This window comes from Solanum verrucosum, unplaced genomic scaffold, assembly GCF_900185275.1.
Source record: "Solanum verrucosum unplaced genomic scaffold, falcon-dt-bn FXZP01001278.1, whole genome shotgun sequence".
NCBI lineage: Eukaryota > Viridiplantae > Streptophyta > Magnoliopsida > Solanales > Solanaceae > Solanum > Solanum verrucosum.
The window spans coordinates 583,765-611,407 of record NW_026020317.1 but is presented as its reverse complement, the minus strand read 5'-3'; the positions used below and the strand labels follow the sequence as shown (position 1 = coordinate 611,407).

The window sequence follows — 27,643 nt, the reverse complement described above, 5'->3', positions numbered from 1 at the left end:
TCAATCCTGGTGATCTGAATTGCCTCTTCTATCGACATAAACAGAAACATTACTGTCAGATCCTTCAACTGCTTCCTTCGGAAGAATTACCAAATGACTGCCAGGATATTTATTTATCCCTTTTGATTTCATAGCCAATCTTAGGCTGTTCGCATCGCTGCAATAACCAAAAAGATAAGATAAACTAGATGCAAGTACATAGCTTGATCGTAGATCAGTCTCTATTTTGAGGAGAATCTCCCTTATATTTTCTTCTGCACAAGGAATATGACCATGATGCTTACAAGCACTAATGAAACTCCTTAATATCACAGAATTAGGCTCTATATGCATGCTCCTTATAATATCATAAGCTTCTTCTAATTCTCCAGCACATCCAAACATACCCATCATGCATCCGTAATGTTCCATAGTTGACCTGATGTTATAAATACTTGCCATTTTTTTCAAAATATTCACGCCCCGCATCAACAAAGCCAATATGACTACAAGCATATAAGATTGCAGAAAATGATAAGCTGTCCGGCATAAAGCCAGATTCTTCCATTCTGGCAAACAAGGACACAACTTCTTCCTCATGTCCATGATCAGTAAGACCAGAAATCATGATGGTCCAGGTCTGCAGATTTTTATCACCCATCGACTTGAATATGCGTAAAGTCGACTGTATATGCCCACATTTTGCATACATGCCTAAGAGGGTTGTTTCCAGCTCAACATGTAGTTCAATACCACTGGTAACAATGTGCGAGTGAATACATTTACCTAATCTGATATTCAGGATACGAGTACATGCCCCCAACAAGCTAACCAAAGTGACACAATTTGGCTTTTCATTTGCTAGCTTCATACATTGGAATAGGAGCAGAGAATCTGAAGGCAAGTTACTGAGATATCCAGGAAAACATTGACTATTATGACTTTGAAAAGCCAGACAGAAAGTAAAAACCTCACAGTAAAAGTTAAACAGGAAAGACAATCATATGAATAGACCTCCTACACAAAAAGAGAGGTCAAGGTAGCAAATATTCATTTGCATGCCAAAAAGGGATGAAAAACGAACATAAAAGCCCGTTAAACTGGTTCCTTTATATGGTCAGGTACAAACTATTCAACTTCTTCTACGTCTATAAAAGAATTGATTCACTATATGAAAAAAAAAAATGAGCATATCGCATGTAGCGGAACTTGGCTTTAGAAATTTATAGAATTCACTTAGGTGACATCCTGAATCACACTTTTATGATATCAAATGAAAATGAATAAGACCGAAAAGTTTTGACAAAACGGTTGGAGACCCCTGCAGGGAGAAGAAATAGAATCGTTGTCATTACTACAACTATGAGGAACAATATCCAAATGTTCGGAGACTTCATCAAGAAAAAGTCAAGTCTGCTTATATTTTCTCTATTGTCTCCCTATTCCCTATTTATAAATGCAAAGCCCCTTATACTCTCCCATGGGAAAGACAAACTAACCATAGTATCATTATAAAGTCGTTGTCCTTTCAATGTTTAATTCAAAGTTTATCTCAAAAGAAACTTAATTATTGGATTTCTCTTTATTTTTCAGGTCTAAATTGCAGATAGAATTTGACATGGGAAACCATCCATATGCAATCCGGACAACTAAACAACAACAGTGTTAGACTATTAGACCAAGTTACTATCCACAATCCACCTTAGCTCGTTAGTTTTAGAATACTCACGACCATTGGAGCCATGAACTAGCTTCCTCTTTCCAAAAATTTTGTAGGTAACAAGTCCAAAGATTGGTTTGCAAAAATTGGGTTTCAAAGCTTAAAGTTTTTATTGGACATGAATGTACATAGAGATTCCAGAATTAAAAAAAAAAAACTAACATGATCTGATGTATGCAAAAGTAAACAAATACAACAGTGAGACCAGCATACCTAAATACAAGAGGCTGGAGTGTTGAACGCATCTCAACCATGAAAGTTTTCCTTCTTTGTTAATTTCCCATTTCAAAGAGTGTCATCGGGACCTTTCCAAGATAAATACCGAAATCTAAGCCATGAAATTTTTCTTCATTTTTACTCCCTTATTTTTCAGGAGTACATGCTCCTTTCCAATTTAAAAGAAAAATTTCATCATTGTTAATCCCTGATCTTTTAGGAGAGTATGCACCGTTCGCAATCTTAAAGGCTCAACACCTTACTAATCCTTTTAGATATGAACCCTAGGCTTTGTTTAACAATCTATTGTAGTATTGCAGCAAGAAGGAAAAAGAGAAAAAGTTAGACTAGTGAACAAGTTTAGAATATTGGTTTCTTCTTATAGTATAAAACAAGTATTCACAATCGACATCTGGGATGAATTTTAAAAAGTTCACCAAGAGTATTAGATCACAGATATTGCTCAAGAGAACCACAAATACCATGACACTAAATTTCTGAAGGATAACGAACAAGGTTACAAGATAGCATTGTTCATAAAAATTGTGACCCGTTATGTGCCAGACCTATCAAAAGACATTTAGCTTACAAATTCCTCACAAAACCATACTTGAACTCGTTTCCACAAAGTAGTAAACTTGTCATGCTCAAAATCTACTTAAATTTTGGTAATTCTATTCACTCCCATTATAATAATCATCTTAAACAACTTCCACATAATGCTATAGAATTTCTCAGCCTTCACACACTTGATGGGTTCACAAATCATAAATAATGTACTGATTCCAGAGTAATAAGTAGATACATGAAACATCTTTTAGAAGGAGAAACTGTAAATACTAAGACAACAATTACTACTATCATGCTTGAATCACAAGTAGTTAAAGTCTGCTATATGATCCCTAATACATAGATTGTGATAATTGGGGTGTGAAATTCGTATAAAAGTAATAATTAATATGTGTTTTTGACAAATAACTTAAACAAATATACATACCAATGAACATAAGCAGCCATCATTGAACTCCAAGAAACTATATCCCTTTGAAGCACTTCATCAAACACCTGTCTTGCAAACCTAATCACCCCAAATCCTGCATACATTCTCAAAAGGGTATTGTTCACATGTAAATCTGAACCGAAACCCGACTTCACAGCCATGGAATGCAATGATCCACCCGTTTCAATCATCAAACAATGGCCAGAAACCTTTAGCACAACAGGGAATGTGAACTTATCTGGTTTTAATCCAATTTCTTGAAACTATTTAAAGAGATTCAAAGACTCGAGACAATTAAATGAAAGGTGTCAATTAAGTCTTGTTTTGGTTTTTTGGTGACACTTTGACCAAGAAATGATCAAATTCATTTTAAAATGTAATTCAGTAAATCTGGGACCAAATTAATATTTTTAAAACTTTCTAATCTTTTATAAAATACAAAAAAAAACACTTTATTTTTCAACTTTTATAATTCTATCCAAACCATTTAAAAAAAGTAAAAGAAAATAGAATTTTCTGTTCTTCTCCCAACATTCTCTCTTCTCTTCTTCTTCTTCCTTAGAAAATCTGAAAAGCTGACTATCAAAACAAATATTCTCCCCCATTATCTTATCTTCCTCCTCATCTCCGACTGTTACTCTCTCCTCTTTCTGAACTGAAGATTGTGTTCGACTTAAAAATGGGTAAGTCATTTTTTTGAAAGATTTTACAATTTTCGAACAATTCTAAGTTTTTTTCTAAGGTTAATGAACAATAAATCGTTCTATAGATGTGAAAATTGAATAATGGTGTAATGGTAGTTATTATTTATTATTTTTGAAAGAACATCAACAAACCCAAAAAAGCTCTAGTTTTGAGGAAATGTATATGTATTGTTAACATTCAGTGACAATTCATTTTTTGTTGCTTTTGTTGTTCTTTTTGTGACCATTTTGTTAATATGATTTTAGAAATATAGTCTTGTTCAGTTGTCCAACATATATTTCATTTGTTGAAAGATGTGTCGTATGTTGCTACATTTTAGTGATATGTTGGTATTTATTCTAACAGAGTTGTCATATGTTGGAACATATCACCTATGTGTTAGGTCAACAAAATGGTCATCTGTAGTAACAGAAGATTAATTTGTGGCACATGAAGATTCATCTATGACCACAGAAGATTCATTCGTGACAACAGAAGGTACATATGTGGCAACAAAATATCCATTTGTGTCAACATAAGTATAAATTGCTACTCATTATTATTTTATAATCAATTGTAAACTCTCAACTTTTTTTATTTACCTTGTAAATGAAATGATACAAGAAGTTTCATCCATGACAACAGCTCAATCTCTTATTGGTGTTGCTTCTTCTTCTAACATCAAATGTTCCTTTTGTCTATGCGAAGAATGTGAGCAGCAACATGATTATTTTATTAGTCGTGTTAAAGAACTGACTGATATTTTTAAGGAAATGACTTATAATATTGATGTCCATATATCCAAGAAGATTTCACAGCCTTTGAAGTGTAGGAGGTTGAAAAAATCTATTTCCCAATCACTATCTATAATTAGTGAAAGAAAAATCAATGACTACTGCTCCAGTATCACACTCAAACCCAAAAGGCAAGGAGAAGGAGCAGGAGAAGGAGGAGGAGGAGAAGGAGAAGGAGCAAGAGATGGAGGAGGAGGAGAAGGAGAAAGAGAAGGAGAAGGAGAAGGAGAAGGAGCAAGAGAAGAAGAAGGAGAAGGAGAAAGTGAAAAAGAAAGTGAAAGACAAAGAGAAGAAAGTCGAAGTCGTCAGTTGTGATGTGAAGCAACAATATCCATTTGAAGGTTTTAACATTGACGGTGAGGGTCAAACTGAACTAATGACATCCTTCTCACAATGGATAAACGAGGGTCTTTACAAGCATCATGCAAAAAAGTAAAGTCGTTCAACTATTATTAGTATTTCTTGTTGTCCACTAACTATTTATTTATAATGATTACACAATTGCAGAAGAGACAAGGACGGTAACTACTTAGCCAATTGCTCGGATCTTGAGTTCAAACAACTTGATTTTGTAGTTGCATTTCCAAAGAAGAAGGACTGGTTCTACGTAATGTCTCAACCCAATAAGTACTGGACTAATGAGGTAAATCCATGCCCACTTTTATTTTTTGATTAAGACATGAATATATACAAATAAATTGATACAGAAATATACTTGTTGATGCATATGTGCATATGTGGATGTCATTTTATACTACTTGCGAAAGAAGTCAAAGCAACAGAGTCATTCTAAATATCGATATACCACTACTAATTGTTTTTTTCAAAACATACTACAAAAGGAACCCCAATTACTAACAAAAAAATTTGTTGGTAAATTGATCAAATTGGTTGGCAAATTGAGTTACCAACCAAATCCCAACTTATATTAATCCGTTGCTAAAAGGCTCGTCGGTAAATATTACCAACCGATTTTAATTTGTTGGTAAACTTACCAACCAAAAATCAGTTGGTAAACACCCAAAGATGTTGTTACAAAATTTTGAAACATGGCCCTGAAATTTCCGTTGGTAAATTCACCAACTAATTTTTGGTTAGTATATCGTTAGTACCTTTACTAACGAATTGAAAAGGCGTTAGTAAATTTTTTTCTTTATTATTCGATTTCGTTGGTAATACAATTTTTTTCTTTATTATTCGATTCTGTTTTATAGTAACAAATGTTGATAGTAAACTTTTCAAGATACATTGGTAATTGGTTTTCAATTTTAGTAATAGAAAATTTATGTTTGTAATTTACCAATAAATTTAAATACTTTTTTTCTTTTTTTTTGGTTTTTCATCCGGTGTCCGGTACTCACATTGGAGCCCGACTAAATTTGGATTCACGCCGAGAAAGTTCCCTGGTTTCCCATCCGGTGTTCAGTACCCACATTGGAGCCCGACTAAATCCGGATTCACGCAGGAAAGTCCCACATTGGGGGGTAAAGCGCTCCCTAACAAAGGCGACTATGTACCCAAGGGGAATCGAATCCGAGACCTCTTGGTTAAGGATGAATGAGTACTTACCACTCCACCACAACCCTTGTTGGTAATAAATTTTAAATACGTTAGTATGATTATTTGTTTTTCTAATAAATTTACTAATTGATTGTTAGCTTGTTGGTAATATCTCATTCAAGTTCAATGTTACGTTACTAATTGATTGACAATATGTTCAAAATATTATTAACTGAATGATTATTCAATAGTAAAATATTTATTAATTTATTGCATTTAAAAATCTAAGAGCACGAATATAAATTCAAAAGTATTAATATCAATTTTATAAATCATATTTGATTGAAACAATGCAGAATCTATGATAACAAGTTAAATTAATCTCAATATGACACATAATTATATCATGATGTGTTTCTAAATGTACGTAGTGTACAAGTTGACAGTGTTAAGCAAAGTCAAATTTTTGCCAAAAGTTAAAAGTTAAAACGTCTAACGGTACAAACTGAATATGAAAACCTCAAAATCCAAACCAACCATCCTATTAGACGAAAAATGACCTTCCAGAGCTAACCGCGCTGACGAAATTCAAATTCGAGCATGTTTCCCAAAAAAATTGACCTAATTCAAATTTTAGCCAAAAGTTAAAAGTTAAAACGCTTATAAACTGAAAATAAAAGTCTCAAAACCCAAACCAACCATCCTATGAGACCAAAAATGAACTTATATGGCTAACCGCGGTGACAAAATTTCAATTCGAGAACGATTACCAAATATATTGACTAAAGTGAAATTTTGGCCAAAACTTAAAAGTTAATGCCTAACGGCACAAACTAAAAATGGAAGCCTCAAAACCCGAACCCTCTATCTTATTACATAAAAAATGACCTTCCACATCTAACTGCACTGACGAAATTCTTATTTGAGCATGTTTATCAAATATATTGACCGAAGTTAAATTTTGGCCAAAATTTATAAGTTAAAACACCTAACGGCACACACTAAAAATGAATGCCTCAAAACTCGAACCAACCATCCTAATAGATAAAAAATGACCTTTGGAGTTAATTACGCTGACGGAATTCTCATCTAAGCATGTTCACAAAAATATTGACCAAAGTCAAATTTTGGCCAAAACATAAGATTTAAAACACCTAACGGCACAAACAAAAAACGGAAGCCTCAAAACTTGAACCAACCTTCCTGTTAGATAAAAAATGACCTTTCAAAGCTAATGACACTGACAGAGTTCTAATCTGAGCACGTTTACATAAAATATTGACCAAAGTCAAGTTTTGGCTAAAATTTAAAAGTTAAAACGCCTAACGACACAAATTGAATATGAAAGCCTCAACACTAGACGCTAATTTACCAAAAAATTTAACTTCAATTGGTAAATTTACCAACTATTCAAATATAAGTTAGTAATTAATAATTTACCAATAAATTTTATCACAATTGGTAATAGTTACTATTCAACTAAACATTCATATGTAATATTACCAACTAATAATTAATATGTTGGTAAATTTTACCAATGGATTAATGATCGGTTGGTATATTACCAACTATTATAATGATGTTAGTAATTTACTAACTACAATCTTTATTCGTCGGCAAAATTTCCAACTAATTGGATATTGGTTGGCAAGTTTACCAACAAATTACATTTCGTTACTAATTTACCAATACATTTATATTTGGTTGGTAAATTTAGCAACATAATCTTGCCGTTGGTAAATGTTTGGTTAGTAATTCATTGGTAATATGTTAATAAATTATATAAACAATTTTTTTGTCATATTTACCAACCGATATATACTTCGTTGGTAATATTACCAACAAAAGGTGTGCGTTAGTAATATTTCAGTTGGTAATCCATTGATAGAATGTTGCTAAATTTGGCGCCATTTTTTCCCGCCGTATTTACCAACTAAAATACTTAATTAGTAAGATTTTGGTTGGTAATCTGTTAGAATTTCGATGTTAAGTTTTAAAATATAATTCGATTAGAAATATGTTGGTAATTTGTTAGTAGAATACTAACCAACTTAAGTTGTTAGTAAAATTTGTTGGCAATTTGGGGTTTTTTTGTAGTGAGTTGTTCCTAAATATGAGAATAAAATAGTTGGCACTATCAAAGGGTTTGGAATACCTGTTGGACTGCCTTGGCACCTCACAAATGAGGTTTATGTCCCTGTAAATTGTAATGGGGAGTTTCATTGGGTCTTGGCAGTCGTTGTATTGAAGGAACGACACATAAAGGTGTATGATTCGATGTCCTCATCTAGGACTAACAGAAAATGGTGCGCCAAGATTCAAAAGTTGTCTACAATGTTGCCAAAGTATCTTGAATCTAGAGGATTTTATGACAAAAAAGAACGAGCCAACTGGTCAGTTCTTGAATCTTACCAGGGCAAGAAAAAATCTCTCCCATTCGAAGTCATACATGTTACTGGTATTGCCCAACAAGCAAGCAATAGTCTGTAAGTAGTATCACATTATTTTTTTTAGTCTTACCACTATCGAAATGTGATGTTAAAATTAGGTTTATTATATTTTCTAATTGATGATATACCATGCAATGATTGTGGAGTTTTTGTAGTTGCATACACTGAGTTTTCTAGTGATGGACTACAAATATCATCTGATGGAATTATTTCTCAATCCCTTCGCTTGAGATATGCTTCACTCCTATGGAATTGTGGGATTTTAAAGGCTTGGACTAGCTATGTTAGTAACAATGAAGACCCACAGAGGCCTAGACATAAAAAAGAAAAGTTTGATGAAAATGTTGTGGTTACCACCATTGATTAGATTGATGGTTATGTATACCATTGTGAATTACCTTTTGGTTGATAAGTTGTATAAAATAATTGGTGAAGTGTTCATTTTTTTGATAATATTAATATTAATGATTATTATTATTTTTATTTTGTTGGAACAAATGTCAATTATGATGGAAAGGAAGAAATGTGGCGTTTGTGGCAACATATATATCCTCTGTTGTAAAAATCACCACAGAATTATCTGCATGTTCCCCAACAGAAAGGATACATATGACAACATATGTCACAGAAAGAAGATATGTGGTAACATATGTCACAGAAAGGAGATATGTGGCAACTTTATATTGTCATCAATTGTTCATTTTTGTTGATAATATTAATATTAATGATTTTTTTTATTTTGTTGAAACAAATGTCAATTATGATGGAAAGGAAGAAATGTGGTGTCTGTGGCAACATATATAACCTCTGTTATAAAAAACACCACAGAATTATCTGCATGATCCCCAACAGAAAGGATACATATGGCAACACATGTCACAGAAAGAAGATATGTGGTAACATATGTCACAGAAAGGAGATATGTGTCAACATTATATTGTCATCAATTGTTCATTTTTGCTGATAATATTAATATTAATGATTATTAATATTATTTTTATTATGTTGGAATAAATGTCAATTATGGTGGAAAGGAAGAAATGTGGTGTTTGTGGCAACATATATAACCTCTGTTGTAAAAATACACCACAGAATTATCTGCATGTGCCCCAATAGAAAGGGCATATGTGGCAGCATATGTCACACTTTGAATTGTCAAAATTCAAAAAAAAAAAAAAAGGTTTAAAACAATCGTCCCTTCATTTTTCCCTCTCTCTTCTCCTCTATAAAAGGTTGTTTCATATTCCAAATTTAATTTATTTTTACTAATTTCCATTTTATTTTATCTTCTTTCCCTCCTTTCTCTCGTTCCATTATTCCTTTACAGATCAAAGTTGTTGTTGCGATATTTTCTACAAGATCAGTGGTAATCTGTTGCGATCCCCTTCTACAACAAGGCGTCGTTGCCCTCATCATTTCTAGTTTATCGTTGATATCTTCTTAGGTAAAATTTAATTAGGGTTTTGAGAAATACTTACTGGTATTAAATCAGGACGTTTTTAGTGGTTTTATCACTTATTTATTTGTAGGATGGTTGGATAGTTATTCCTTTTGAAATATTATCTGATTTTAAAAAGATTAATTTGTAGTTCGTTGGTTAGGGTTTAGAGAGGGTTTTGTGGTTTGTTGGTTGGTTCATGTGTGGTATTGAATCGTATTTGTTGTTTGTGTTGTTGTGGTTGGTTGTTGTTATTTTTGTTAAGAAATATTTGATTTTTGTGGCTGCAGATACAAATATAATAGCTCCTGTCAAAAGAAAAATTGTATTAACAAAAGAAACAACTGACACAAAGATCCAAAAGAGGCCTAGGACTAAAACTTGTAGGAAGAAGAATGAAAATTCGACTACCACTCTTTTAGAAGAACTTGCATCTGAAGCAATTTCTTCTTCTCAAGTAGAAGCAGAATTTTCTCAAAAAGAATATGAAGAAAGAGAAAAAGAAAAAAATGAAGTAGATGATGACGGAGAAAGTGCAGAAGAAGTTGAGGAAGAAGAGGGAAATAAAGAAGAAGTTGAGGAAGATAAAGGAAAACAAAACGAAGTTGAGGAAGAAGAAGGAAAAAATAAAGATGTAGTTGAGGAGGAAGAAGAAAAAATAAATGAAGTTGATGAAGACAAAGGAAAACAAAAAGAAGTTGAGGAAGAAGAATAAGAAAAAATGAAGTTGAGCATGATGGGATCAAAACTATCAACGCATACACTTTTCTGTGCATTTGCAGCCTAATGCTACTGGTGATAGCATTATGAGGTCAGCCATTGGAAAACCTTTCGACACCTTCAGGATCACCCTCAAGCAAAATGGTTTGGAAGATTTTTCTAGGAATAGTTGTTTTGGTCACTTTCTTGATTTGCCAGAGAATAATAATGCACGTTTTCAAATGACCATGGTCTATGAACTTCTGAAAACAAGGTTCATTTTTCAAAATCCTGAAAAGAAGGATGAAGTTTTGATTAATTATTGTGGCATGCCACTCTTCTTTGGCAGAAAAGAGTTTGCCATAGTTTCAGGGTTAAAATACCATCCTCCTTCTGAGCCAGTCCCTGAACTCATAGTAAAAAAAGAACCACGAAGACGAAAGAAAGGAGGAAAAGAAGAAACAAGACAGCCAACTGAGGAGCAGGACTTGGTGTCCCTTGTTGGCACAAGCTTCAAAAATCTCAATTTAATATATTTGTTGAATGATGAGGATACATCAAGGAAGCACAAGGAGTCATTGTGCTTACTTTGGTTTGTACATAATGTACTTTTGGCCAAAGATCTCAACAACAACATATCCCTTAAATGGGTGAATTTATCTCAAGATATTGAGGCTTTCAACAACTATCCTTGGGGTCATGAGAGCTTTGAATTATTTGTCAAATACTTGTTGAAACTTTTAGGACCAAAGACCAATAACTTATTTGGCTTTCCATGGGGTTTCATGGTAAACATAAATGTTCTTAATCTTTTTATATTATATTGAATAATTCAACATTTGATTTGTGACATGTTTTCCTTTTTTATACACTTGGGAATTTGAAGTCATTCCTCATTTGACTCAAGTAAATGGAGAAGAAGAGATCTCATCTCCAAGGATATTGAGATGGTTGAGATCAAAAATAAAAACTGCCAAAAATATTTGATCTTTATAACCCTCCTCACGATGCAGTAAGTTATTATTATATTACACCCATATATGTTGCAACATATCACTAATCTATAGCAACATGTGACCCAAATATTGCTGCAGATGATCTATTTGTTGCAACATGTGACACAAATGTTGCTACAGATGACTTATATATTGCTACAGATGATCCATATGTTGCAATATGTGACACAAATGTTGCTACAGAGGCTCATATGTGTCAACATATCACCCATTTGTAGTAACATATGACACATATATGGCAACATTTGACCCAAATATTCCTACAGATGACTCATTTTTATAATTTTAGGTTGTGCATCCATGACTTGTCCCAACAGAAAAGGAATTGCAAATGCCATATCTAATTACTCTAGGGTTGGTTGAAACCTTATTTGATCCTGTTGTTGATAGAGTTAAAATGGAATTGCCTGGAACAAGAACCATCAAAAGAGACAGAGTTGTTAATGAATTATTTGTTTTTATGGGGTTGATGGTCGTGGTATTGATGCTGGTGCTGGTGCTGGTGCTGGTGCTAGACAAGACCAAAGGGCTACCTCTTGTAGAAGATGCTCTGGCTTTCTCTGTGAGAAGTGCAAGAAACAAGATGAAGATTCTATCATGTATCTTCAAACATTGAGTCAGGCTGTCAATGAATTTAAAAACAAGAGGGCGGTCAAGGTCATTCCATCAAAGAATGTTCGGCATCCATATACTCCACAGGCCAAGAGGAGGAAAAAATCCTTATTCAAGGCAATAAAATATTTGAAGAAGAAGATCTTTGGAGAATTGCCAATGGTCGTAGGAGAGGAAGTGTTGGGAGTTCAAGCATGTGAATGTTTATAAGCGTGTGACTATACCTGAAAAGAATAAACTGGTGGACCTGACGAGAGCAAAGGATCTGCGTGCACAATACGACATACATTTTTTTAGTGGAGAAGATTTCAGGACCATGACAAGCATGGACATTTGGTGGGAAGACTATGTAATTTTTCTCTACTAGTATCTTCAACTTATAATGTTCGTTTGTTATATCTTTTCAATGATTACTCATCTTTACTCTTTAATATTATTTTTTATTTCAGTATGTTGATGAAATCCTTAGCCTCATGCGGGAGAGGCATATGAGATACCCTGAGTACTATGATTCCACAGATAGAATTCTGGATCTCAACTTCTATTCCAACTTCAAACTAAGATATGACAAAATGAGCGAAGAGGCAACAACAACTGGTGGCAGAAGCTTTACGCAGTTAATTAATGAGTTTGAATGGGATGAAGATATGATTAACTATGTCAGGGGCATTAGACCATATCCTGGAGGCATGGATTGGATTGGTGCAAAAAGGCTTTTGGCAGTTATGAACATGAACAAAACTCATCTTGTGACTCTTGAGATCCTCTTGCACGATGGTCGCATGAATGTTTATGGTTGTCTGCTGATGGGTATGGAACATGCCAAGTTTTTTACATTCATACAACCTGTCTTCGAGTTGCTGTCAAAATTGTTGAAGCAAAGTGGAATAATAAAGCATTTACCAGATAAGTTCCTCAATGAACCATGGGAATTTAAAGGTCGATTGGAACTCATGGTAACAAATGACACCAAAGTCGCGTGCCCATTATATTCGCTTGCATTTATTGAGCATTTGATTACCAGGACAACAATTCAACCTCCCAAAACCCTGTTGTGTGACAATGCAGTTCATCGAATGCAATGGGTTTAGGCTGCTGGGATAGAGTCTAGGAGCTTGGAGCCTTGATAATGTGTTTGTAATTAAGGACAATGTTTTATTTTATCACTTATGTTATTTTATCCTATATTGAGAGAAAGTACATAGTATGTGATGTTATATTGAGAGCAAGTACTTGATTAAATGTTGTTACATATGTCTCATATGTAGCAACATATGGGTCATCTGTAGCAACATATGCCTCAAATGGTCAAACCTTGCTACATAAGGGTGATATGTTGCAACATTTGAGGCATCTGTAGCAACAGATGAGTCATCTGTAGCAACATATATCTCATATGTAGCAACATTTGACTCATATGTTATGTTAAGAACAAGTAAAAATGTTGGAACAGGAGTGCAAAACTACGTTTATTTATTTTATTTTCACAACTATGATAATTTTAATGATTGTACACAACTACATAAGAATTTTCCATCCTCCGTAGTGTTCTTCTTGGTAATGCTTAAAAATAGAAAAAAACCACAGCAAACAACACGAAGATTAGTTTCCCGTTGTTACAACATTTGGTCTTATTCTTCTCCTTCATCACCTATTTGTTACTTCTTTTATATGATTTTCATCATCAATTTCCAACTCTTTAATTCTATTCGCCAATCTCAGAATAACGAACTTGGATCGAATAGCAACATCTTCACGATCCCTCAATCTAAAGAAGTTACATGCATTCTCCTAAAATACACACCACAAAGAAATTTAAATTAAAAAAATAGAACAAAATAAAGAGAAGTCTCCAGACTAAGATGTAAAAAAGTGCATACACGATAGCGTGGACAAGACCAAAATCTTCGACCTGATTGTCCTTCGACCATGAAGCTTGCATTGAAAGTAACTCTCCATGTTTGCAACAGATTCTTACACCCAACATGGGATCATTTTCATCATTACAAATTCGATTCAATATTGCATTTGACATTATATCAAAAGTAACTAAAACAAACAAAACTCATTCATTAGATCTAGATCTAGAGTACTGATCTATATTTAAAGAACTCATTCTTACCCAACCACTATATTGCAAAATTAATGATTTTATTGATTTGACAATACATGACAATGCTGAGATTTGGTTTAACCAAAGGACAATCAAATTAGTTGTGTGTTAAAAAACAAAGAACAATAAAGACTGACAGAAAAAAGACCGATGAAATAAAAAACATCATTATATCCCATGCACTCCAGAGATCCGAGATCCATGCGAAGAGAGAGAGAAAGCGCGAAGAGGAGAGAAACCGAAGCGGCGAGGAAGAAAATGAAAATCCTATTCTTAAAATGAAAATGAAAACCCTAATTTATATATATATCCCTTCTATAAATGAAATAATGGGCTGATTGGGCTAGTTTTAGAGGTTGGGCTTGCCTATGACTTTTATAAAGTACTTACGTTTTTTAAGGTGTTGCAACATATGTCAATTATGTGTGCATACAAGTAGTATCACCATTAATATAGAGGAATTCAAGCACATACACTTGGGAAACATTAAACATAAACATAAACATGTCATTGATAGTTGATAGTTGAACTAGTGAAATGCAAGGTTAGGCTAGACTATATATCCATATTTACAAGGCATTAACGCCAACAAAAACAACAAAATTTACATTTGAAACACTCTAGCCCATTGGTAGTTGATATAGTGACATGCAAGGCTAGGCTAGGCTACATATCCATATTTACAAGACATTAACGCCAATAAAAACAACAAAATTTACATCTGAAACGCTTTAGCCCTATACTACTACTTCATCCAGCAAAAGAAGACTTGACTGGAGGATCTGGAGTCAACATTGAGCGATTAAACCTGGAGGGGCATCACCATTCTTTCTTGAAGGGTGGTGGATCAGAGCTACCCATGCACTCTGTCACAAGACCACCTACAGAAAAAGAAACAACCATAGTTAGCTACCACATACACGCCATTACAGTAGATAGGATGTTATATATAAAGTAAGAAGACTTACCAAATGACAAAGCTACCCTCCATTAGACAAGATCCGACAAAAACAAACAACGAACATCACCCATGCACTAAGAACATACTTGAAGAAGACATCATATTAACTGAAAACAACATAATTACGTTGATCACCCACAACAAAAGCATACAGACACTTAAATTTGTCCAAGGTGGTAACATCTTCTCAGGGAAATTTGAGTGTGAGAGGAGGAGAGAAGAAAGAATAAAGGAAAGAAAATAAAAAATGAGAGCTTTTTTTTGTGAATTAAGGGAACCCTAATTAACCCTTTTATAATGAGTGAGTGTGAGTGGAGTCTGTGTTAGTGGAGTATTCTAGAATGATCCGTTAGATTACATGTTGAATTAACCCCAAAAAGATCATTTTATGATATACATATGTTGTCACATATGACATGTCTGTAGCGATTTATCAAATAGAACGTGCATATGTTGCCACATATGACACTTCAGGGATCGGTTAATCGATAAATTGAGCGATTTAGGAATGGGAAAATGTCAAATTGGACCAAATTTTAGTACGTTGAACCATAATTAACCAATAAAAATATGCTATAACACTTGGAACAACGATTTACAAGAGTGTTATATAACTATCATATAGAGTTACTTGGTCATTGTATGATGGACTAGTTGGATAGTCTTTGTAAAAATAATTGATAGAATTGAATGAAGGTTGTTGTATTAGACCATAATTATGTACTTAGACATGTTGTAGGACTATATATTAGTGTTACATGTTGAATTAGGTGACAATTTAATTGAATTAACCCCCAAAAGACCATTTTATGATGTACATATGTTTCCACATATGACATGTCTGTTGCGATTTATCCAATAGAACGTGAATATGTTGCCACAAATGACACTTCAAGGATCGGTTAATCCATAAATTGAGCGATTTAGGAATGGGGAAATGTCAAATTGGACCAAATTTTAGTACTTTGAACCATAATTAAGCAATAAAAATATGTTGTAACACTTGGAACAACGATTTACAAGGGTGTTATATAACTATCATATGGAGTTACTTGATCATTGTATGATGAACTAATGGGATGATAGTCTTTGTAAAAATAATTGATAGAATTGAATGAAGGTTATTGTATTAGACCATAATTTTGTACTTAGACATGTTGTAGGACTATATATTAGTGCTACATGCTGAATTAGGTGACAATTTAATTGAATTAACCCCCAAAAGACAATTTTATGATAAACATATGTTGCCACATATGACATGTCTGTTGCGATTTATGTAACAGAACGTGCATATGTTGCCACAGATGACACTTCAAGGATCGGTTAATCAATGAATTAAGCGATTTAGGAATGAGAAAATGTCAAATTGGACTAAATTTCAGTACTTTAAACCATAATTAAGCAATAAAAATATGCTATAACACTTGGAACAATGATTTACAAGGGTGTTATATAACTATCATATGAATTTACTTGGTCATTGTATGATGAACTAGTGGGATGATAGTCTTTGTAAAAATAATTGATAGAAAATTTCTTATTCTTCCTTCCCATCTTGAAGAAAATTAAATGAAAGGACCTAAGTTGTGTTCTTCTTATATAATCCCAATGTAATGAATGTGAAAAGTTGCACTTCTGAAGAAGAAGAGGGACTTTTGACTTTTCAAATGCAAATACTGAAATTCAACATTTTATCCAACAGAACGTGAATATGTTGCCCCAAAATGACATTTCAAGGATGGTCAAAATGAGAACACTATGGAAAAAAAAAAATTTAGATTAAACATTTTATAAAGAACAAATTCAAAAATCAGTACAAAACACAAAAACGCAACCCTTTCCATCATGAATTTGCAAGTTATGTACATATGTTGCCACATATAATAATTTAATTAATACCACACAGTGGTATAAGGCAGAAATTTAACTACATAATCTAGTTCTAAATCACAACTACATAATTCACAACGAATATCATCTTCAATGTCGCTTCCCATGGGCCAACCATTCATGCGACCGATTCGCTCAAATTGATGAACAGTGCAACAAATGGGTCTTCCTCCCAACAAATTAGTTCTGGCACCCACATTCCACCTAAAATATTTCGCAAATTCTGTCAACATCTTCTGACTTTTAGTAGCTCCATTTTTTTCATGTTGGCAATGAACATTAAACCTCCTCTCATGGATTCACCGCCATTGAAGATTGAAATTACGGCAAGCACATAGGATGCACCAATGTGGCCACCGTCTACTGCTTAATTAATCATTCCCAATGCAGTTGGATCGTTACGGTTGAAAAAATCAAACTACAGAAGAAATAACACATTTAAAAGGCAAAATACATTGATAAAAATATGAATACATACGAAAAACATAAAAAAATTACCACGCCTTTTCTGTATAAGACTTCTAAATTCCCCGATGCTCTTTATATTTCCAGGAAAGAAATTGTTTCTTGAACTATCAACCATCTACGATAAGGAAAGTTGACCAATGTTACCTTTTGAATACAGAAGGTTCATTAGCGACTTGATTGAGGACCCTAGAACTGAGAAATTAAATCACATGGTTAGAAAATCAAATTAAAGAGCGAAAATTGATTAATACATACATACCTTAATTTAACCCTCATTAAATCTTTGAGGGAGTAGGAAGCAATCCTTTCAACGATATCAATTAGTAGTTCCCTCGGAAGGGATTCAAAATAGTTTTTCTTACTCCTAGTCATTTTCTTCTTCCTTTCCATTGTGGAGAAAATTAAATGAAAGGACCTTCTGTTGTTGTGTTTTTATATAATGCCAGGAAATGTGTAAGAAGTTGCAACTTCTGAAGATGAAGAGAAGAGAAGAAAAGAGACACAACTTTTGACTTTTCAAATGAAAGTACTTATTTTTTTGAAAAAAGGGTAAAATATGAAGAGTTGTAATTAATTTTTTTCTTGAAAGTTGTTCCAATGATAGTAATGATTGATTGATGGTTCACACACCTTACACGTAATTATTTATTAGAAATATGTTGGAACAGATTCGTTTTCTGTGGTACTTCTAACACATAATTGACATATGTTGGAGCATATGCAATATTATGTTGTAAGCTCTAACACATAATTAATATTTGTTGGAACAGATGCGTTATTTTGTAGTATATGTAACACATAATAGACATAGCTTTTCATATTTTGAAAAAAATATTCATATGAGGCATCGCATCCTTTTCCACAACACAGAAAGCCACTAGAAATATATGATTCTCAACATCATGTGCCACCGCCGACAGCAAAACTCCTTCTTACTTGCTCCTCAGGAATGCTCCATCAACGGCTATTACTTTTCTCATTTCTTGAAAACCAGTTATCCAAGCGGCATATGATACAAAGAAGTACTTGAAGCTCCCATTTTCATCGAGCGACAACACCGTCTTGCTTCCTAGATTTGCAACTTCAAGCATATAACGGTACGCATTAAGCCCTGCATATTCGTGCTCATGTGTTCCCCTAACATTAGACTTAGCATGCTCCATGCCCTTATAAATCTTCCAATAGCTTACCTTACAACCCAATTCTGTGCGGAGTTGATTTGACATGTCTTTTGCGGATGGGCTTTTACCATTGGGAAACCTATTTTCAAAGTACTTACCTATGACTTTTGCCGTGGCATGGGGATTATGGCTTGTAAGATGCTCTGAACCACACGTATGGTACTTTTCATAGATTCTAATGACAAACTTGTCGCTACTTGTAAATTTCACAGCCCTCAGCCACCAATTGCAATCCGGATATGAACATTTAAAAGAAAACACATTACGAGAATTGATCACCTTTTTCATTCTAAAATCTTTTTTCAATGAATTTGCCAGTTCTTCCTTATTCTTGAATGTCATTCCCTTATAAAAACCGGTTTCATCATTTCGAACATTATTCACACGTGATGATTGAGAAGAACATGGAATTTTGCTGCCAACAATAAGTGTAGGAGGATTGTTGCTCTCAAAGTTCGGAACTTTATCTTTTCCAATTTCAGCATCGTGATTATTCATGTCCACAACATCAAATTCATCATTTAACTATCTTATTGGTCTTCTTATAGATTATGATCCTCCTCGATATGATTTTCATCCACGTAGACTCTTAATATGGGCGGTCTCTCTGCTCCTCCCAAATAAACAAGCAAACTAGGCTGATCAGTTATTTTAAAAGGTAAGACCTTCTCATTATGAAAAAAAATGGGGAATGTTACTCATGACAAGATCTTTCAGTTGACAATTGTATCCACATTTTTGCATGACTAAATTCACAAAATTATCATACAAAATATTTCTTTCGACGGTCATCCCTACCGACCCTCCCCGTTTCTTACCATCCTTCCAACGCCAAATGTATCAATTTTTCTTCTCGACCCATTCACCGCGACACTTAATCCCTACAAATAATCCCTTCATTTATTGTACCTGAAGAAATTAATTAAAAAAACAATTAGTACAAATGAAGAAATGTGTAAGTCATATATTGCAACATATGACTATTATGTGGCAAAATGTAAGTCATATGTTGCTACATATAATTGATATGTTGTGACAAATAAATAACATGTGGCAACATGTGTAAGTTATATGTCGCAACATATGGCTATTCTGTTGCGAAATATAAGTCATATGTTGCTACATATAACTATTCTATTGCGAAACATAAATCACATATTGTGACAAAATGTGTAAGTCATATGTTGCAACATATGACTATTCTGTGGCGACATGTAAGTCATATGATGCTACATATAATTGATATGTTGTGGCAACATGTGTAAGTTATATGTAGCAACATATGGCTATGCTATTGCGAAATGTAAGTCATATATTGTTACATATAACTATTCTGTTGTGGAACATAAATCACATGTTGTGACAAAATTTATAAGCCATATGTTGCAACATATGACTATTCTGTTGTGATTGAAATAACCTTTTTGTTGCAACATATATAGCCATCTGTTGGAAACGCGAATGCAAATTATTGAAAAAATTGCGACTACCCAGATGATGATGAATGATTTTAAAGAACTGTAAATTTTACGTACCAAAACAATGGTGTGTGAACCCAAGCACTTATGAAGTAACGTCAATTGATACATAACGAAATTTGGTCCACTTATTAGATTAGCTAAATCTGATTCAAGAAGATGAAAAAAAGAAGAAAACAACTCAAGGACTAGCAGTCAAGACCAACAATGTACGAAAAGAAGAAGAAGATGATGATGATGATGAAGAGAACGGGAAGAAAGGCAAGCAAGAAGAGAGCAAGAACAAAGCAGAAGAAAAAGAATAGGAAGAGGAATACGGGGGGAGGCGGGGGAAAAATATTTTATTTCCCCTTTTGGTACAGCTCGCTGGTGACTTCCCTCCAATTTTGATTCCCATCAAAATTGGCTAAATTAGGTTTTAGTGATTTACCCGTTGACCCCTCATTTAATTCAATGGACCAAACTGCCAAATTATAAAGTTAAGGGCAACTCCACAATTCTTAATCATTAATCACATAATTGTCACCTACACTCAATTACTAAGACTTATGTCACCGCCCCTTTATTTTGACACCTTAATGTCACATTTAATTCAAAGCCCCCAGAGACTCTACTGTCACAATTAGCTGTTGTGACTATTTTTTTAATCAAGTTTTAAATAAGTTAATTCAGTCCCTTTATTTTAGTATTAAGTATTTACTTATTAGTCCTTAAGCTTAGTTAATTGCAATTGTGGTACTAGTCTTCAATTGTTTTAGAGAATTGGACAATTATCCTTAGCAACGGAAATGTCAGAATTGTTGTATACAAATTGTACTACTCTGCTAAGGGAAAATTATTATTAAATCAAAAGAATTCTATCTTGTTCTTATGTTTTCCTTTTCTTCCTTTTCTTCCTTTTATTAATTTGGGTATCAAGAGTTAAGCTCTTGTTACAATGGTATAAGAGCCACCTGGTACTTCAACGCTTCCCGTAATAGCGTCGCCTCCGGAGTTGCAAAGCTTGCAGGATGATATTTGCATGGTACGCAGTCAGCTCTCAATCTTTGTGGAGGATGTGTGAAAACGTTTTGAAACCTTTGAGCTGAATCAATCACAGTTTTAGGTTCAGATGGGTGAGATTTCTGAGACAAACAAGAAGCTCGAGTTCTTCATTTTGAATATGGCATTGCAGAACAGTCCGAGCTCTCCCCTCACCACACCAGCTGATTCGCCTCTACAGGCAACACCAACAGGGGTCCTGGAACTCAGGTCCGACTAGAGACTGGCCAAACTTCGTCCGGAAAATTCCCAATGGTAAGCTCTACACCTCAAATGGTTGGTTCTCACCTTCCATTTACTCCATCTGCTTTCAAGGTCGGTCGGGGATTCACTTTTCCACCTGCTCCTCTTTACTCAATCCCTCCTTTGTTTCGAAACCCACTTTATTCTTCAGTCCCCCCCCCCCTTTACTCCCCACTCTGATAGTCCATACTTCAGAACCTGCTTCCACTCATTGACCACTCAAACCAAAGATTAATTTCCCAGAATTTGATGGCACGAACCCTCGGAGCTGGTTAAGGAACTGTGAAAAGTTATTTGAATTGTACAATACAGGGTAGCAAGGGAAGCTTAGTTATGCATATGTACACCTCGGGGAAAGGGTTGATATTTGGTTTGATAGTTATCTAGTCAATCATAGGGAAGGTTGACATGGTTAAGGTTTTGCACTGAGCTTTGCGGGAGATTTGGAAACATTAGACCTCAGGACATTGTTGACGAATTCAACAAACTCATACAAATGGGGATAGTGGATCAATACCAAGATAAGTTTGAGGAACTCACTAGCTACATGTCTATAATTAACCCCTTGTTGAATGAAACTCACTTTGTAGTGAGTTTCATCAGTGATCTTAAACCAAAACTGAAGCCATTGGTTAAATTAGCTAATCCCACTACGGTGCTTGATGCTTACGAAATTGCGAAGTTTTATGAAGAATCATTCCAGGCTCTAATTCCTTTTGTTCCAAATCCAAGACCAATAGTTATCACTTATCCGAGGAAACCACAACCAAATGTTGTAAGACCCCTTATTGTTCATCCTCCAAATCAAGCACCATTGAGGATAACCTATCCTAATCAAAGACCTCAAGTTAGGGCTCCATTCAAGCCAAACACTTTACCACCTAACTTGGAGGCACTGAGGGTACAAGGTCTTTGTTATTGGTGTAAGGAGAAGTATTTTCCGGGTCACCAATGCAAGCAGAAGGGGCTACATGCTATTGATGGAGTCGAAATGGACGGTAAAGTGGAATAACCTGAAGAGTTTATGGATGTACCTGATACTCTAGAGGAAAAAGGTAAGGTTCAAGCTGAAGTATCCTTAAATGCATTAATGGGCCTGAGTACTTCCAGTAAACACATATCTACAATTACAATTGTAGGCTATGCTGGAAAATTACCCATGACAATTTTAATCGATAGTGGTTCTACTCACTCTTTTGTGGATCCCCACATTGTTAAACTGCTTCGATTGCCAGCCCAACCAATGCAGCGACCCATGAGAATCATAGTGGCTAATGGGCAGTTGATGAGTTGCCAACTAGAGAGTCCATCTTTTGGGTGGAGGATGCAGGGTGAACAATTTAATTTTAAGATGAGATTGATGAAAGTGGGTGGGTGTGATATGATTTTGGGGATGGACTGGATAGATATGGTTAGGCCTATAACTTTGCACACCAGACCTCACAGTATAAGTTTTATGTGTGATGAGAGACTGATCACATTGTTGGAATTCAAAAGGACCCGGAGGTCACCCCTGTGGACACCAAAGCTTTAAGGAGAATGTTGCAATGTGGTACCTGTGAAATTGTAGCTGAACTATCACTGATAAATAATAGTATGGACAACCAAGAGAGGGAAGTGTTGCATCCTGGCATCAGGAAATTATTACAGAACCAGGTTGCCATCTTTCAGGAGCCCACAAAACTGCCACCGGAAAAGACTTGTGATCATGCGATCAATCTAGTCCCTAGAGCTCAACCTTTTAATCTCTAACCATACAAGTATTCTTTTGATCAGAAGAATGCCATTGAGTCCATTATTAATGACATGCTCAAGGTTACCACTGTGACTCCTAGTCAATCCCCTTTTGCCTCACCAGCCTAGTTAGTCAGAAAGAAGGACTCAACTTGGAGGTTGTGCATTGATTATAGGAGATTGAATAGCCTCACTATTAAGAATAAATATCTGATTCCAATGATTGATGATTTGTTGGATGAGCTTTTTGGAGCTAATGTGTTTTCCAAAGTGGATTTAAGAGCAGGCTACCATCAAGTGCGAATGAAGTCTGGAGAAGAATATAAGACTGCTTTTAGAACACATCATGGTCTATGGGAGTTCAGGGTCATGCCATTTGGGTTGACTAATGCACCAACAATTTTTCAATCCCTAATGAATGCAGTATTCAAGGATCAATTAAGGCGATTCATTTTAGTATTCTTTGACGACATACTAATATACAGCAAAACCATGGAAGATCATATTCAACATTTAAGAGTGTTGCTCACAATACTTAAGGAGAACAAGTTATTGTTAAGTTAAGCACATGTGAGTTTGGACAGTCGCAAATTGAGTACATGGGGCACATCATTACAGGTTTGGGGGTGAGCACTGACCAATCCAAAATCTCTGCAATGGTCGAGTGGCCTTGACCCAAGACATTCAATGAATTAAGAGGGTTTTTGGGCTTAACAGGATATTACATGAAATTTTTGCAAAGTTATGCACATTTGAGCAAGCCTTTGACTAATTTGCTGAATAAATGGGACTATTAGTGGAATGATAAGGATGACCAAGCTTTCCAGCAACTTAAAATAGACATGGTTAATGCACCTGTGTTGGCACTTCCAGAATTTACAAGACCATTTGTCTTAGAAGTGGATGCATGTAACACTGGAATTGGAGTAGTGTTAGTACAAGATAGATGGCCCATAGCATCCCTTAATCAGACCCTAAGTAAGAAGCACCAGGGGATGTCTACATATGAGAAAGAGTTGATTGCTCTCCTCCAAGCTGTAGATAAATGGAGGTATTACTTACACCCTAACCACTTCATAATCAGAACTGACCATTTTAGCTTGAAATTCCTACAGGAACAAAGGATCACTACTTCCCTGCAGTATAAAGGATTGACCAAGTTGATGGGGCTAAGTTTTGAAATACACTACAAGAAGGGTGTAGATAATGTAGTGGCAGATACTTTATCCAGGAAAGTAGATCACCAGCTGGGGAATGCTAATCCACACTGTCTCACTATATCAACACTGCAACCTAAATGGATTGAGGAAATACTAGAAAGCTAAGAGGGTGACCAAGAGGTGTTACAAGCTACTATTATATTGAGTAGCCATCTTGATCCTACACTTGATGTTTCCTTACAACAAGGAGTTTTAAGGCATAAAGGAAAAGCTTGGGTAGGCAGTCATAGATACCTAAGGGAGAATTTGGTATATACTATACACAGCTCAGGATAAGGAGGACACTCGGGGGTGTGGGCTACATACCAGAGATTGAAGGCAGTATTTTACTAGCCCACTATGATCGAGCAAGTTAAGAAGGTTGTCCAGGAGTGTAATGTCTATCAAAGAAGCAAAGATGAGCAAGTAGCCTACCCTGGTCTGCTTTGGCCACTACCAATACCTGAGAGAGTATGGGAACACATATCAATGGATTTCATCGAAGGTCTACCCAAATCAGAAGGTATGGACACTATTCTAGTGGTCATTGATAGGTACAACAAGTATACCCATTTCATTGATATTGCCCACCCATTTAGTGCTTCTCAAGTAGCTAAAGTATTCATGGACAATATCTACAAGTTGCATGGGCTGCCAAAAACTATAATCACTGATATGGATAAGGTGTTTCTTAGTCATTTTTGAAAGGAACTTTTTAAACTGCTATAGGTGCAACTATTGTATAGCTCTGCTTACCATCCCCAGACAGATGGTCAAATAGAAAGGTTGAACAAGTGTTTGGGGAATTACTTAAGGTGCATGACAGGTCATAAACCAAAGGGTTGGAACAAGTGCTTATCATTACCTGAGTTCTGGTACAATAGCAATTACCATACTTCACTGAAAATGTCTCTATTTAATGTGATATATGGTTATTACCCTCCTCAACTATCTTTCGAATTGATTACACAATTTAGAGTTGATGTTGTTGATCAAATATTCAAGGAAAGGCAACTGATGGCTAAGATATTGAAGAAGAATCTTACTAAAGCTCAGAACATGATGAAAGTAAATGTTGATAAGAGAAGGACAGAGAGGGAGTTTGAAGAAGGAGATTAGGTGTTCTTGAAGCTACAACCTTATAGACAGACATTTGTAGCTATCAGGAAAAATCTCAAGCTGGCGTCAAAGTTCTATGGACCCTATAAGATTATCAAAAAGGTTGGACCAGTGGCCTACAAATTAGCATTGCCTCCTACTGCAAAGATACATCCTATTTTCCACATATCTCAGCTTAAGAATAAGGTAGGTGATCAAGTGAATCCTGCTATAGACCCTCTCATTTGTTCACTTGATGGCCAACCCCTCATGGAACCCATGGCTATACTAGAAAGAAGAATCATAAAGAAAGGAGACAAGGTTGCAACACAAATGCTTGTACAATGGGCCAAATTGCTGCCAGAAGAAGCTACGTGGGAATATTATCAATTCATCAAGTCACAGTTCCCAGACTTTGTTGATCCTTGAAGACAAGTGCCATTTGAAGAAGAGTGGATTGTCACCATTAGCTATTGTGACTGTTTTTAATTAAGCTTTAAATAAGTTAATTCAGTCCCTTTATTTTAGTATTAAGTATTTACTTATTAGTCTTTAAGCTTAGTTAATTGCAATTGTGGTACTAGTCTTCAATTCTGTTAGAGAATTGGACAGCTGTTCTTAGCAACGGAAATGTTGGCATTGTTGTATACAAATTGCACTACTATGCTAAGGGAAAATTATTATTGAATCAAAAGAATTCTCTCTTCTTCACCTGTTTTCCTCTTCTTTTTCTTCCTTCAATTAATTTGGGTATCAAGAGTTAAGCTCTTGCTACATCTACTTGGGAATATGCTCTCATCATTGTGTTCCATGCGAAGATTGATGGAATAATGTGAGAATTGTCGAAAATAGTACGGGTGAATTGGAGGGATATTGAAGAAGATAAGGTAGAGGCGATACTTGTCGTGATTCATGGTTGTTTTGATTAATAGAGAATGATGTTGGAGAACATGAATGATTGCTTTCGAACGTTGGAAAAACGACTCTATTTGGTGGGAAATCATTTGCAAGGAAGGAAAGGAATAGAGAATGAAGTTGGAAAAGCGCTTTACTTTGAATTTTTTTTATCTTTAAGCCTAGACTGGTGTGGAAACGAAAGGAAGGAAAAGAAACATTAATATAAAAGTTAAAAAACAGTAAAAACTAGAGTTGTCATAAAGGGCTGGCCCAACCCCACCCGGCTCAAGCCTCACGGGCCAAGAAAATTGACGGGCTAGGGTGAGTTTGCCCTTCATTTAGAAGGGCTTGAAAATAATCAACCCAACCCAATCCTAGAAGGGTCGAGGGTTAGGGCGAGCTAGGCCTTCTTCTTTTTTTTCAAACATAAAATTCTATAACATCAAGAAAATAAAAATACATGTATCTAGAATACTAGATACGCGAGATACATGTATCTGGTGCGATGCATTTCAAATATGCGAGCGAGATAAGATAGTGGCCAGCGAAATGGGAGGAGGCGAGGCCGCGAGATTTGTCTATGTATCATAGATACATGCAAATCTACTTGTATAGAGTGTATCTAGAACAAATTAACCTAATTTTGAGTCCATGTATGTTGAGATACATGTATTTAGACATACCAAAATTTGGTAAGATTCTTAATGTTATAACATAGCATATATTTAATAATTAGCTCATATACTAGTGAGATTGTTGTAAGTTACCCTTAAATAAATAGTTTTGGCCCATGGGCCAACCTCAGCCCGGCTCCTCTCAAGCTTCAAGGGCCAAGGACTTATATGGGTCGGGCTTATAAAGCCTAGTTTTAAATGGGCTTAAAAAATCTTATCCCAACCCTACCCCAATAACGGGTTGGGTTGGGCTGGCCTCATAGGCTAACCCCATTTTAACGGCTCTAATAAGAACAATTTTCAGTAACGACTTAGGGAAAATTTCAGATACATGAATTTGGATAAATAAATGAAAGGACATTTTTAGACTTTTACGAGCTAATAACTTTTTAACCCAAAATTAGCATTAGTTTCCTAAATATTTATTCAAGTTTTGGAAATTGCCTTCAAGTTTCAAAGATTGCTTTTGTTCATTTAAGATAAAAAATATTAAATATCATTGACTATCACTATTTTCCTCAAAAAAAAAAATTACTAATCACCTCAAAAAACCTT

General features: G+C 35.0%; 1 pseudogene; it reads right to left on the bottom strand.

The window, feature by feature from the left end:
* LOC125835267 (pentatricopeptide repeat-containing protein At4g21065-like) lies at positions 1-26,521 on the bottom strand (annotated as a pseudogene).
* Positions 26,522-27,643: the final 1,122 nt, after the last annotated feature.